Source organism: Malaya genurostris, chromosome 1 (assembly GCF_030247185.1).
Source record: "Malaya genurostris strain Urasoe2022 chromosome 1, Malgen_1.1, whole genome shotgun sequence".
NCBI classification, from domain to species: domain Eukaryota; kingdom Metazoa; phylum Arthropoda; class Insecta; order Diptera; family Culicidae; genus Malaya; species Malaya genurostris.
Genome location: NC_080570.1, coordinates 142,287,899 through 142,302,010, shown reverse-complemented (window position 1 = coordinate 142,302,010; position 14,112 = coordinate 142,287,899). Strand labels below are relative to the sequence as shown.

Here is a 14,112-nt window from a genome sequence, read left to right as displayed (position 1 = left end):
TGAGCAAATAAAACGTCTCACAACCACAATTCGCCATTTTATCACAAGTAAAATCGGAAATCGGTATTTATCTGCATCAATAATGAATGATCAGTATTTTAGAAGAACATATTCTTTATTAGTGGATAGAGGGGATAAATCGGTATACCTGGCAATGCTACCTCGGAAGCCACTTTGAAGTCTACAACGTGGTACTGTTGTTTTTACCACAGGGTTTTTCTCATCTGTGCTTCGTATTTCGCAGTGTTGGCATCATGATTTGTGAATCCATCCAAATGAAAATTGTCCCTTTTCAAAGTGCTCAAATGGAATGGAAAATATTCCGTCGACACTGTACAAAAACAAACGCAGACAGAACGTCATACCGCATAGTTTATTACAGCATATTTTCATCAGAGCTTGTTATTTACTTGTCTTCAATGGATTGTACATACAACAGTACGCAGAACAAGGAAATTTAACCGTTTCAGATGGTTGCCCATGTTTCCCGTTCCGAACATACATGTAACGCTTTGCTTATCTTCCGAATGCACCAACGAGGCGGGTTGGATAATGTTAGCTCCCTGTCCTGGTATCTCCGCATAAAACCACCTTGAAGATGTCATTTTCGTTTTGCACTTGTTTTGCTACACTGAAAACAGTGCAGCTTGAAATCTACACGGAAACAAAATAAAATATTTATCACACATGTCAGAAGTAATGAGAGAAAAGCACTGAAAGTTAAATTCATTATAATCTGTCATTATGATTTTATGTTATATTACAGTGTAACTTTTCCTATCAGTGTAATCGTAAAACAAAACATCCAGACTGTTCTTTGTCCCACTGGGTACTAATTAGGGAAACTGTCGGGATCATTACGGAATGTAACGATATGAAGGCGAATCACTTTTTCTGTAGAGGGAAGTACTTTCGGAGTATGTACATTTCCCAGAGTGGCAGAAAACAGAACACGGACAAAGAAACGGAGCAATTTCGGGGCAGATTAGGAAGATGGTCCCCCCCCCCCTCCAAAAAAAACCTCTGCCGGATTATTCTAGATATCTAATTTTAACTTATGCGAACGGTGTCAGTCTGTTCCGTATGCTATTATGATAAAAGCTTTTTTGTCGTCATTTCGCGGACTGTGTTTGCTAATGGCACGGGTCTGTGCCTTGGATTTCGGCAGCATCGTTTTGTTCATTAGTGCGTTTACTGTCACGATTATAACAACAACACACAAAGGGAAGGGATTGCGAACGACCGACGTCCGACTTGGCTTTATGTCATTACACGCAGGGTGATTCACTGTTTAGTGGAGCTTCACGGCATGACCAATGACATTTGGGGTAAGAAAATGGCTCTGACTTCGACTTCATAGTTTGAACGACAACCAAAATTTAATATTTCTGAAGCTCTGTTGTCTGCCTGTGTTCACTCCAGATGCGGCAATTTTGCTTGTTGAACACAATTTTTCGATAAAAAAGTGGATCTTACACCAACTTTGCCAGGTTTGAACAAGTTTAACCATGACACAAGACACGATTGACGCGTGATCTGTCAAAAACAGTGTTGCCAAAAAGATACCAGCAAAAAAATCTCCCTTTAATTGTTTTTTTTTCTTTTTTCTTCGAAGCAAACCAATTCTTGTGTTAAAACATGGGCTGGAGCTTTCCGACCGTGCAGTTTTATTGCGTTGTCGCTTGTTGCCAGTTTCCAGTTCTGAGAGCAACTGCTGTCAAATGAATGGCACAAATCTCCAAATAACAAGAGAAACGTGCCACTTGCGCCATAATGGTTATGATTTAACGTTGGGTTGTGTGCTGGATCAGTTTCATTTATCTCCAAGTGAAAAAGGATATTTTATTCAACTCATTAAAATAAGCCTGGCACACTTTGATTTAATTTCGCTGTTCGATAAGTTTTTGACGTAAATTTTCGATAAATAGAAGAAAAAAATCATTGATTTACAGAAATTGAACGAGTTTCGATAGACCGATCACACGTTGTTTTAAAGAATTTGTTAAATTATTTTTCAAGTTGTACGGTAAATCTAGATAACCAACAAATGCGATAAAATTGGTCATTTTAATAACTATTTCCGGAATCGAGAGACTGTCACAGTTGCAGTAAGTTTTTAGGGCCATCAAATAGCCACGCCCACAAGTTCGAATAGTTTTACAATCTGGTACGAAAATTTTGTACTTTTTTGTGTCGTCAATTATATAAAGATTGTACATTTTTGTCTTTCTTTATCCTGTAAGTCGGATCCCGATAAAATTCAACCTTTTTCATTTATGATTCTGATTTCTTCTGTGCTCGGTGCCGATGGGGTCGCTTGTGTTTTCAAAATCTAGCTTCGGTTTAACGTGTACGAAATCGAATACCACACACAGCGTGCTTCGTTCGTAGAGGTGGTGTTGTGTTTTTTTCCGGACGAAATTCAGGAGTTATGCAGGGAATGATGAGACTTATTTTCAATCTAAATTTGTCAAAATCGGCCAAGCCATCGCTGAGATAAGTGAGTTCGTTCCATTTTAGAGTACTTCTGGAACCGGAAACCGGGAAGTGGTATAGACGGAATGGCCGGAATAGGCCTATCTATTGAAATTGATTTGAGCCCCCAGTAATTACATTTTTCCGTGTTTTGCAATACTGCTCTGTAACATTGCTTGAAATGTTCCACACTTTTTATCCTGTAATGCCGGAACGGGAAGTCTAATCAAGATGAAACTCAGGAATTTTTGTATAACACCATAAGGCCCTTCATTTGAGTTTAATTTCGCGAAAATAGGTTCAGCTATTTCCGGGAAAAGTGAGTAACATTATTTTCACATTTTTGGTGCAAAAACCATCCTTCGAATTCAACTGGAATTTAGAGTGAGAGCTAAAAAGTTTTGGTGATTTACTTTACGGTGATAATTTGACTTTGTTACTTGCATATCGCAATCCTGTTGTTTCAGAATGAAATTTCAGCGCGTTGTGACAGAAATAGTTGCATCCATCGTGCAGAAAGAGATTCACATTTCTGTGGTTCAAAATAGTGAAGCGCATGGAGCAAGTAGGCTCAGTAAAATTTCCACACAATACAACCCGCTGCATGCCAAACGATTTCATCAATAATCTAGTATTCATATTCCGCTCTCTAGCGGGCAAGCATTGCACAACTCCAATTCCATAGAAAACAATTTTCTAAACTTTCCCGATAGATTTTCCTTATGTTATATAGCCCGAAACACAAGTTTTTTCCAACATTATTTTATATTTATAAATTTTTTGAACGCGTCAAAATACTCTTGTTTCACTTTTTTTTTGGTGGATGACCACAATAAAAAAAATCACAATCAACCATGCGTTTCCATGGGAGCTCTATTAAAAGGAAACGCATGGTGATTAGTGTGAATAGTTATGGACCTTGCTTTTTCTTTTAATAGAACTTTAATGGAAACACGTGATGGATTGTTAACTTTTTTTAGAAAAAAATCATATATTGTGTTCATCCACATTTAAAAGAATATGAAGCCGAAGCGCCTTTACTTATTTGAAAATTATTTAATTATTACTAAAAAATCCGGTACTTTGTAAATGCGCTTAGAGATGACTTGTGTAGAAACCCAGTTTTAATGGATGTTTTTCAAAATTTCTAAAGGGTCCGATTTAGGCCCGGTCTCTCCTATATTATGAAAACCACCCCGAAATTTTTTTCTGGGTACGCGCCTGCTTAAAACATTTTTGATTTTTTTACCTTTCTCTATAGAAAGGTATTAAGAATTGCTGGAAAACAGATTTTTCAACGGAAACACATAGTGTTATATACCAATCGACTCAACTCGACGAGATTGGAAAATGTCTGTGAGAGTGTACGTGTGTGCATTATTCATACGTTTTTTCACCGCTCAATTTTCTCAGACTTGTCTTATCCGAGCTTAGTCTGGGCTACTATTGAATTATGGATCGATTTCAAAGATCAAATGGCTGGCACTTCCAGTTCCGGAGATGTGATAGTAAAAGTGAAGTAAGCGACAAAACGCATTTTTTTCATCGGCTGATTTTTTTCGAAGATATCATTTTGGAAGGGTTATGGCGAACATTTCATGTTCGAGAGATGTAATGTTGTATGTAACTTAACCGATAAATCCCAGTGTTTTTCAATGCACGATATGAATTTTGAAATAATTTATCACCTCATACATCAGGTCCCACACGCAAACGACACCACATCACAAAATAAACTAGATGAACATTGTATGGCAGCCATCAGTGGTTTGCTCACATGTTCAGTCTATATTCAGCAATTCCATGAGAAACTGATATACGAACTGTCAGAATTTCGTAACATTTGGAAGAATGGCTCTCCATCGAAAGATATTAGACCCGTGTTTTTTTTATTTTGTCATTAGGGTGACCCTTTTCTTGTTAGGGTGGATAAAAAGATCGATTATTTTCGATTTTCTTCAAAAAATCCTTCAAATATTTTTAATAATAACTTTTCAACCACTCGGCCGAATATGCTGGTTTTTGGATATGTTGTCTGTAACTTTTTGGGAAAATATGCGAATATTGTAAAGTTGAAGATTTGTGTTTGAAAAAATCAATTGTATAACTTTTTAACGGTTTTCATGGTTTACAACCAATTGGCACTATGACATTTTTTTCCGAAAGCTGAAACATTTCTACATAACATATCAGAAATTTGGCGATGTATGTTTGTTTTATTTTTGAGTTAAAATATTTTGAAAATTTCATTTTTTCGTAGTTTCCGTGTTTTTGTCGATTTTCTTTAAAAAAGATATTATTGATAAATTTATAGCTTTTGAAGCATTTGATCGATTCTGCTAATTTTTGGATATGTTGTCAATAAATGTTTATAGTTTTAAGGAAAAATATGTGAATATTGAAAAAGTTGTTGAAGTGTTGTGTTTGAAAAAGTGAATTGTAAAACTTTTCACCGATTTTTATGGTTTGCGACCAATATATTTTATTCTGAAAGCTGAATTAGTTCTGCATAACATATCCAAAAATCAGCGATGCTTTATATTTTGTTTTTGAGTTAAAATTTTGTTTGAGTTAAATTTTTTTGAAAATTTCAAGTTTCCGTAGTTTTTGTGTTTTTTTTCGAGTTTCTTCAAAAAAGATGTTGAATAATTTATAACTTTTGACCAATTCGACTGATTCCGCTAATTTGTGGATATTTTGTCAAGAAATGTCTGCAGTTTTTGGAAAAAATAAACGTCATTTGCATACCCTTTTAACGAACACTCTTTGCGTTTATGATCGGTAAAATCGGTTCAACAGTAATGCTGATGTTGTGGGTCATTTTACCGAAAGTCGTTTCACCGAATGTCTTTCAATTTCTTTCATGCGTCTTTATACTAAACCAATGCCAATACGATTCCAAAATGTATATGATTCGGTGAAATGACACTTTCTGCGACATTACCCTTTCGGCGAGATGACCTTGACCGGTATTGTAAACGGGCTCGATTTAAATACTAGCTTCTATGCTATGCGAAATTCGAACTAAGGTTATGTATATGAAATTGACGTCTCTGTTTGGGAATGCCATGATTGATCGCCCTGCGGAACACCGGCTCGTACGGGTAGCAATTCAGATTTACAATTCTGATAGCTAACCTGAAGAGTACGATCAATAAAATAATTTTGAATCATTTTGATCAAATAAATAGGAAACTGGAAATCAGACATTTTTGCTATTAAACCTTTGTGCCAAACACTGTCGAATGCTTTTTCTATGTCTAGATGAGCAACTCCAGTGGATAACTCTGGTAAAAAAATTGAATTTTCATTTATATGAGACATCATTCTCAACAAGATAATTTTTTCAAAAAGTTTACTGATAGAACAAAGTAAACTAATTGGTCGATAACTTGATGTTTCTGCTGGGTTTTTATCAGGTTTGAGGATAGGAATTCCTTTAGCGTTTTTCCATCTTTTTGGGAAGTAAGCTAATGAAAAACACTTGTTGAAAATTTTAACCAGGAGTCTCAAGGCAACATCGAGAAGATTTTTATTAAGAATATTAAAAATTCCATCATTACCAGGAGCCTCCATGTTGTTAAGTTTCCTAATAATTGATTTAATTTCATCAAAATTCGTCTCAATAATGTCATCTTGTGATAACACTTGGGTTGAAATATGCTCATATTTCAGTGAGACTTCATTTTCAATAGGACTCACAACGTTCAAATTAAAATTGTGAACACTCTCGAACTGCTGAGCAAGTTTCTGAGCTTTTTCGCCATTTGTAAGAAGTATTTGATTTCCTTCCTCGAGAGCAGGAATAGGTTTCTGAGGTTAAGAGCTTAAGAACCTTAGAAAGTTTCCAGAAAGGTTTAGAATATGGTTTAATTTGTTCAACATCTTTAGCGAAATTTTCGTTTCGCAAAAGAGTAAATCTATGTTTAATTTCTTTTTGTAAATCCTTAACTATGTTTTTCATAGCAGGATCACGAGAACGTTGATATTGTCGTCGACGAACATTCTTCAACCGAATTAGCAGTTGAAGATTATCATCGATGATAGGAGAATTTCATTTAGTTTGAGCTTTGGGAACTGAAAGATTTCTAGCTTCGATAATGTAATGATTCAAATTATCAATTGCTGTGTCGATGTCCGCAGAATTTTCTAAAATAGTTTCATGATCCACATGATTTTCAATGTGAGATCTGTAATCCAACCAATTAGCTCTATGATAGTTGAAAATAGAATTAATTGGATTAATTATAGCTTCGTTGGAAAGTCTGAATGTTACAGGAAGATGATCTGAGTCAAAGTCAGCATGTGTAATCGGTTCACTACAAATGTGACTTTGATCTGTTAGAACCAGATCAATTGTAGACGGGTTTTTCACGGAAGAGAAACAAGTCGGATTACTGGGATAAAGAACTGTGAAGTAACCAGCTGAGAGTTGATTATGAAGTATTTTACCATTACAGTTATTTTGCCTACAATTCCACTGGAAATGCTTAGCATTTAACTCCCCTATTCCCAAGCTTTCAATAACTTTAGTATTGAAAGAAGGTAAAATTCGATGTTTAATTTGCCGTTTGACAAAAATGGTAGTAAACCTGTCAAATCGATGAATCACTTTTCAATTTGACATTTGGTATAAGAAAAGTTTCTGTCACAATGGCAATATGAATTTTGTGAACTTTGAGAAAATTATAAAATTCATTTTCACTCGATTTTAAAGATCGAGCATTCCAATTTAAAATATTCAAATAATTATTTAACATCACTGTTAAATTTTAAATTCATTACAACATTATTTGCAAATTGTCATCCGATTTGAAAGGCTTCAAAGTGATGAAGTCGAATTCATTCGGGTGATCATTTGAAAAAGTTGCTCTTGTAGGTAGATCATTTTATTTTCAGTTATATCGCCTAAATCGACTTCATTCAAAGAAGCGAATGGCATTGAAGGAATATTGGTAGGTAGACTGTCATTAGAAGAAGATCCTGTGTCCTGTGTTTTGATTATTTACATTAGAAGAATTAAGTGGTAGATTTCTACCTGTTATATTAGCATAACTGACATTAGAAGAAGATGATGACGAGGTCGATCTACCTGTCAATAAATTGTTTTCGTTAAAAGACGAATTGGAAGCCGTACCTGTTTTTTGTTTTAAATTCGAAGAATTTAAAGGCGAAGAATTAGGCGTGGCATTTATAACGGTTTTTTGATTTTCAGGTATGTTCTGTAATTTTAAGGTCGTGGATTTGACTTGTTGTCGAAGCGAACGAGCGTTTAAATTTTTTTCCCTGATAGGACATTTCAAATAATTGGATTTATGATTTCCATTGCAATTTGAACATGAAAATTTATCAGTGGGTACATTCATTGTACAAACGTCTTTTGAATGCGATTTACCACAATTCAAACACCATACGACAATTTTTGGTTCCATGGCCGAAGCCTTGGCAACGACGATATTGCGTTAAGTTTGCAAAACGATTATGCCGTTTATAATGTTCCCAATGAATTTTAATGTGGGAAATAAAACGTACTTTTTCTAAAGTTTTCAAATTGTTTACGTCACTTCGATTGAAGTGTATTAAGTAAAGTTCATGGGAAACTCCAGAGCGTGGTTTAGAAGTACCATTCGCTCTTTTTTTCATAAGTATTACTTGGGAAGGGGCAAAACCAAGCAATTCTTTTAGTTCATTTTTAATTTCATCAGTACTTTGATCATTTGATAAGCCTTTCAAGACAGCCTTGAAGGGTCTGTCTGATTTTAACTCATATGAATAAAATTTATGAAGTTTCTCGGACAAATATCGAACAAGACGTTCGTAATCTTCCAATCCATCAACCAAGACTCGGCATTCTTCTCTTCGTCCGATTTGAAATGAGACTTTTACTTCCGGGAGAAACGTAGAAATCTCAGTACGGAATGCTTTGAAGTCGGAAATCATCACCGTCACTGGTGGTATAGATTGTTGTTTCTTCCCAGAACGACAAGCGTCCATTTTGGGAATTTTTGAAGAATTTTCTTCTATGTCGCTACAATCGGATTCAGGAAGAATCTCGTAAAAATTGTTGGACGGCATAGGATCAACGGAAGGGAAATCCGTCCATTGTCTTTTATTTTTACATTCAGATTCTATAAGATCGTGCATGTTATTAGAAAAATGTTTAATAACGGATTGTGATTTATTCCGTATTGAATTATTTTTAGCCTTAGGCTTGTTGCCTTTCCGGTTGGACGCAGGCATTTTTGAAATGAATGAAATTTTAAATTAACTAGGCTAAATTAGTCTTCGATTAGACTCCTAGCTAGCCTTAAAAAAGGCTGATTAATTTCTTAGTCACTCTAATATCACTCTTTGTATCACTTAGTCACTTATCACTCTTTGTAAAGCCTTGAGAAAGGCTGACTAATTGTTAGTCTTTAAAAAGACTGTTAGTGATTCAGGTAGCCTTGAAAAAGACTGAAGCCTTGAATCAATGAAACTCTAGGTAGCCAGAAAAAATTTCCAGGAGCCAAGAGCTAAACGCGTGCGGTGCGAACGACTGTTCAACACCGACTGAAATTCACAAAATATGTTCATCTATTACCTGAATGTCAAGACTTCAGGTTCTAGTGTAGATAAATAAATGTTGGCTGAAAGAACTATACACAATTGGTTCTTTTATGACCCGTATAAATATTGCCAAAGAACTAAGCGAAGTTAAGTCAGTAAATGTGTAAAAATTCACACAATCAATTAACTAATACGAACGATTATTGATGTTCCGAAGTGTGAAAAAAGCATGTCCGTTTTATTCGTATTCACGTCGTCCAGTTATAAAGAAATCATTTCATAGTATGCGCTCGAAACGATCTTCGATAACGTTTTTAAGACATTTTTCAAGGATTAGGCCCCTGAAAATCTTTTTTTCTGTAACGCCCTCATCAGTATCCACTGGAAAATGATCTCTAAATCAACCTTTAGAAATTAATTTTCAATGGTCTCTTAGGAAATCTTGCTCGAAAACCCGCAACACTGTGATGTCTACGAAAGAGTCACCGTCTTTTCGTAAGGTAGGTGATGCATCATTGTTTCCTGTTCATTATCTTCTGCTGTGAACGATGAAGATGCAGATTATCAAGCTGTTGAAATCAAATATTTCACCGAATGAATTTCATTCCATGTTTCATAATTAGTTCTATCTTCTTCAAGTTTTGTCTTTGGCTCTTCAGTGCATGGACAGTTCAAATTGCACTGCCTATGTCACTTAGCAACAGAAATCTACGGAAATTAAAATTTATCAACGGAGAACTACGGAAACAAGTTTTGTCTGGCGGGCAAAAAAAAAAGCTTTTCACCGTGAGCGCTTCCGAGAAAAATTTCAATCTACGGAAATGACACTATTACTATCTGGCATTGCTGCTTAGCAAATTAAAATAATGGCAGTTTGAGCAACTAATGCAGTGATGAGTTGAAGACTTAACGCGAAGAAAAGGGACATTATTGGTGTTTATCAAACAAGAGACAGTTTAAAAAAAGCATTAAAAAAGAAACCGAGGCTAAATAACCACCTTTTTTATTCCACCTAGTGGTGTAATGATACCTTTCTAATATTACTTATATTTTCAATAATATCACTAGAAAATTCTGTGAAGAATTTTTTTTAAATCTAGAATAATATAAGAAGTTTTCTTTGGGTATAAACTAATATAACCTTTTCAATTTGTAGTTATGTCAAGGTAATAAGAATTTTTCTTTATTTTGCATCGTCGCACTAAATGATTATTTGAACCTATTTTGCTGGAAATCGTTCAAATGATCTCTGAGAAAATTGAGTGTGTCTCGTTTTAAACTTTCTGACCACTATTTCCGGTACATCTGGAACCGGGAACATGGAACCAGTATAGCCGAAGACGGTTCATTTAGTGAGTAACTAACACAGCTTACAAATTGAATAAGTTTTAAGCCAAATCTAGATGAATTTAACCTTTTTCACCTGAAAAATATAAATTTTTATATGGCAACCCTGCACGCTATACGAAATTGAACAAAGCACGCTGCGAACGGAGCAAAGCGGCACGTACTGGTTTTACATCGTCATTTTAAATGACGATTTGAATGTTTCGACACTCATCGCCCTATAATTTCGCAACCGGAAGTCGGATCAGGATGGAATTGAACAGTATATTTAAAAACAGTGAAAGCATTATTTTGAATCATGATTCGTGAAAATTCGGCTTAACCGTTGCTGAGAAATCGAAGTGAGTTCCGTTTTTGGAGTTTCGCCACCGCTTGTGAAAAACTACTCATGAAATTGAAAATTTCCACTAATCGCACTGTAATACCGGAACCGTAAGTCAGATCTGGATCAACTTTTCGAAGACTTTTTAAAGAATTTCAAGACCTTTTATTTTGTTCTTAGTTTGTGAAGTTTGTTTATCTTAAAAAAAATTTGAATCCAAATTAGCATGTTACTAAGATTTTTTGTAATTTTAGTGTGTCAAGCTCTAAAACATTTAAATATCTCTTGATGCAACACGATGCCCAAATTATAGAAATAAAATTTCACCGAAAACCCCATTTTTTAACAAAATAAAAACTGTTCAACCACTTACCGTGAATGGATTCAAACGAAGCGAGCCGAAATCGTAATCCCGCACATCTCGGAAGCAGTGCAAATATCCAATTTCCCACTGTCGAATGCAACGGATTTTCCACCATACGCTACCTGATAAGGCACCCGGAAAGTGACTTATTCTCCCGGATGACGTTCATCACATTTTCCTGCAATCACCCCTCCTTCCCCTCATTTATGCCGAGTGCTCTCGTCTCGACACACTAAACATACACACTTGCTCTGCTCACAGAAACAATTAACAACGGGATTGCATTCTGGTTTGGAACGTTCTCTTGGATGGCTCCATGAGGAAACAAAAAGAAAAGACTAAATTCCGATGGACTTTTCCCATGCAGGAAAAAACATTTATCTTTTGTTGAAACAGAAGTCGGCTTACGGGAGTAGCTTGATGAATTTCCGTCATTTCTTTTTTGTCGTTTTGAATTGAAAAATATAGAAAATGCCTCGATTCTTGGTAAGTAGAAAAAAATCTGAACTACGTCCAACAAAAGAGGCTTATTGTCCTATACTAAACCGCTCCGAAAAAAAAGCACTCTCATGTTTTCATCGCACCGAGCAAAAGCCAAGCGTTTAATCTGCATTCTTTTCCATTCTGCCGTGGAAATTCTGTGCGGAACAGTTTGCTGTTCTCCGGAGCTTCTCGCGAACAGACGGGCGGAAAATTTATCACTTTTCCACCTGTCTGCTGGCGATGAGTTTCCACCGATTACAACCCACAACCGCGTCCGCACTACTGCCCACTTCCCTTCACTTGGCCTTTGATCTTCTTACTATTATCCACCAGCTGGGGCCGTCCGTTTCGGTGTCCTGAATCACGTCAATTATCACACTCCCGGACACAAGGCGGACAAAATATTGGGTGCACAAGTCACGGGCTGACCAAATCGGACTCTCCAGTGCCTGGCCGTAGGCCACTTGTAATGTGACTACCGCCTCTTCTACTTCTACCACTACTACTACAACTACTGCCTACCACTACTACCACAACCACCACCACCGGAGAAACGTAGCAGCCGCGACTTTTTGGCGTTCCGTATCGGTTCAAAGTTCACTCGGGACTGAGCTCGATTCAATGCAAGCGTAAGCTTTTTGTAAGCTCTCCGATGGCTGTGCGACCGTGAGTGCGAATCCTTGCGGGTCACTCAAACCGAACAAACACCGGAGATGAAATGATAGCTCAGCTGATGGTGAGAGCTTTCTGCGGTACAGTGTTGCCGAATTATAACAGCAATCAATAACAAATAACAGCTTTAACTGGTTTGCTTTGATTTTAATGCCGTTTTTTTTTTTATTGAAAAACACTGGAGGCGTGGATTGCTCTGGTTTTGCATTTTCGAGCAGAAGTGCAATTTTTTTATGATGTTTTGTCATTGCGTGACTGGATGTCATGCGAGTTTGGATGAAATGCTATGTTATGTCGTTTTCGCCTGACAAATCTGCAACTACCCCAGGGTAAACTTTGGAGTGCTTACGCTCAATTTCTAACTTAAATAAGATGAACTCGATTAATAATGAGAAAAAGTTTATCGCTTGAACCGAAATCGCAGAATGGTAGTACCATAGAGCGGCCACAAATCGCTATGTTACACTTTCACAAGAGAAGCTTAACGCTATGCAACTAACTGCATGCATGCAAAACTTGAACACAAGCTTGGCGGTATAATTGCATATATCAAGGCAAACGCAGAGTCTATGTTCTGGGTTAGCGTGTTCCTAATATGGATCAATCTAAGGAGACTCTAGTTCAATTGCGCATTCAAAAGTATGCCGATTAATTGAACTGCTTGATTGAAACTGTCGATAATTAGAAATGTTGGTTGTCTTGTTTCACATCAATAGCTCGAACAACCCCATGGGGCTGATCCTTGTAGCAAACCGAAACTTGTTTCGTCCGGGACGTCAGTTTAGACATTACACTTCGGTATAATAGCAGAAAGTGTTTTGCAAGTAGCATTAACTTTACGACAACCTAGCGTTTTAGCGTTGAGCCGGCACAGGTCGAGCGAGTGATTAATTTAAATTCCAGAGATGTGGTTAACAGAGTTCGGTGAGTTTTACTGTTGTTGGTTTGATAGAATGATTCGAACATTCCACAACTACATCGGCGTCTTCTTGTTGTTGACAATTTTCGTCGATAACAGATCATTGTGTTTCAGTTGCGTTATCGTTGTCTGTGGATATTTTTCTGGAGTAACATTTAAAAAAAACATCAGCAGCCCGCCTTGCTGTGAACTTTGTAGAAGAGAGTCTCAAACTCGAAAACATTTAGCATTCATATTGAAAACTATCAAATAGCAGTGAACATTTGTGGTAATATTCTGCTTCTACCTTCCGCCATAGATATTACTTTCGCTAATTCTACCTCAGCTATTTCTCTCCAGTCCAAGGAGCGAATGCATTTTTCTAAAACAACTGAAGTAGCATATGCTCCCATAACGTAGTAATTTGAAACCTTTTCAAATTTTTCCATGCCAGTGCAGAATCAAGTAATTTCCCCTCTCGCACACTTAACAATTCATTCAAATCTAAATGGATTTAGCGCTATTCGCACTAGGCCGTGACGTATCCGGAACGGGACTGGACCGGATCCCGTCCGTGTTACGCTTCAAAATTGTTTAATGCAGCTCCATGTGAATATTCTCACAGGACCGTGTCGTACCCGTGTCTGTATCGACACACGTCCGAACCACAGTCAAAGCATGCGTTGACTCAAAGACACTATTGGCAGGAACTTGAATCGTCACATGCTTTCCATCCAAGGCTCCAAGACAGCGGAAAATTCCACAAAAATCGTTAGCAATCTTCTTTCACATATCTTCTGTTGGTTTCGGTAGTGCATCGTCGATACATTTTTCGATAATTTCACGACATATCTTGTGAACAATCTGGTAGACAGCCCCAAATCTGTAACTAAATTCTATGGTTTTTTGCGTGTCTCCTGTTGCTAAATATCTAAAATCATAAGACGAACATAAACTATAAGCCATCACAACGATCGTTATACATTTTTTGGTTGGAGTTTT

At 36.7% G+C, this 14,112-nt stretch overlaps 1 protein-coding gene across 11 annotated transcripts in view; it reads right to left on the bottom strand.

Annotated features, from left to right (window-relative positions):
- The window catches only part of LOC131425988 (otoferlin-like), a 158,793-nt gene extending 146,633 nt beyond the window's left edge, over positions 1–12,160 (bottom strand). For 4 of the 11 annotated variants that reach the window (XM_058588347.1, XM_058588346.1, XM_058588353.1 and 1 more), the window contains exon 1: positions 12,063–12,157. The gene's annotated coding sequence lies outside the window, so the exon portion shown is untranslated. Of the gene's footprint in view, positions 1–11,179; positions 11,370–12,062 lie in introns of all 11 variants that reach the window. The other 7 variants (XM_058588350.1, XM_058588349.1, XM_058588348.1 and 4 more) reach the window with 7 other exon arrangements.
- Positions 12,161–14,112: the final 1,952 nt, after the last annotated feature.